Source organism: Diachasma alloeum, unplaced genomic scaffold (genome assembly GCF_001412515.2).
Source record: "Diachasma alloeum isolate Michigan unplaced genomic scaffold, Dall2.0 Dall_scaffold_00560, whole genome shotgun sequence".
Lineage (NCBI taxonomy): Eukaryota > Metazoa > Arthropoda > Insecta > Hymenoptera > Braconidae > Diachasma > Diachasma alloeum.
In genome coordinates this window covers 19,211-19,546 of record NW_021680692.1, presented here as the reverse complement: position 1 = coordinate 19,546, position 336 = coordinate 19,211, and the positions used below count along the sequence as shown (strand labels likewise).

Genomic DNA, 336 nt, shown 5'->3' with positions numbered 1-336 from the left:
TTTTTTGTGACCGCGTCTGCCATCTGGGGAAGGGTTAGCGAGGGTCAAAAAATTGGGTCAAAATTCATGGATTTACATCCCCCATCATACATCAAGAAAATGAAACAAATGGGCCAAAATGGGTCCGTCACCCTTTTTGAAAAATTTGAAAAATCATCTTTTCAGGCTACCGATAAGTTCAATGTTGGAGATTACGCTCTAAAAAAAGCTACTTTTCACCGGTGCCGAATGGTACTTGGGGTGAATTTCCTCGTAGGAAAATACTTGTCCTAACGACTTTTCGTATCCTTGAGTGAACGGGGGAGATTGGTTGAATGATTACATGGGTCAAACGGG

At 42.0% G+C, this 336-nt stretch overlaps 1 protein-coding gene across 1 annotated transcript in view; it reads right to left on the bottom strand.

Annotated features, from left to right (window-relative positions):
- Window positions 1-336, bottom strand: part of LOC107043374 (protein germ cell-less) — a gene marked incomplete at its 5' end in the record, with an annotated part of 31,012 nt that overhangs the window by 16,774 nt on the left and 13,902 nt on the right.